Genomic DNA, 424 nt, shown 5'->3' on the forward strand with positions numbered 1-424 from the left:
GATCCTTCACAATGCTATGGGAATGTCAAATACTACAGCACACGGGCCTTCATCTAACCACTGTAGAAGAACATCTCCAGCCAGTCATCCTGTGGCTTTCTAAATAGTTGTATAACAAAGTGTCCTGTAAAAACAGAGGAAGGCTAGGGATGAGAAAAGTAAAGAGCGGAGAGGGCCATCAATTCAGTTTCTCTTGTTTGTATACATATACTGCATATGTGATTTTTGGCATTTATACAGACAATACATATCACTTGTCTTTTTACAAAAGAACACATTCTTTCTGGGAGACAAGAAAAACAGGTCTTAGTTCACTGAGGTCAGCTGATGTGTTTAAAACCAGACAGAGCGAGGAGTTACAATCCTGCAGATAAAATTCAATCACAGCTTTTGCAGAGATGGTCTCCCACTTCACAGTCTTATT

Source organism: Terrapene carolina, unplaced genomic scaffold, assembly GCF_002925995.2.
Source record: "Terrapene carolina triunguis isolate 2854851 unplaced genomic scaffold, T_m_triunguis-2.0 Scaffold96, whole genome shotgun sequence".
Classification (NCBI taxonomy): domain Eukaryota; kingdom Metazoa; phylum Chordata; order Testudines; family Emydidae; genus Terrapene; species Terrapene triunguis.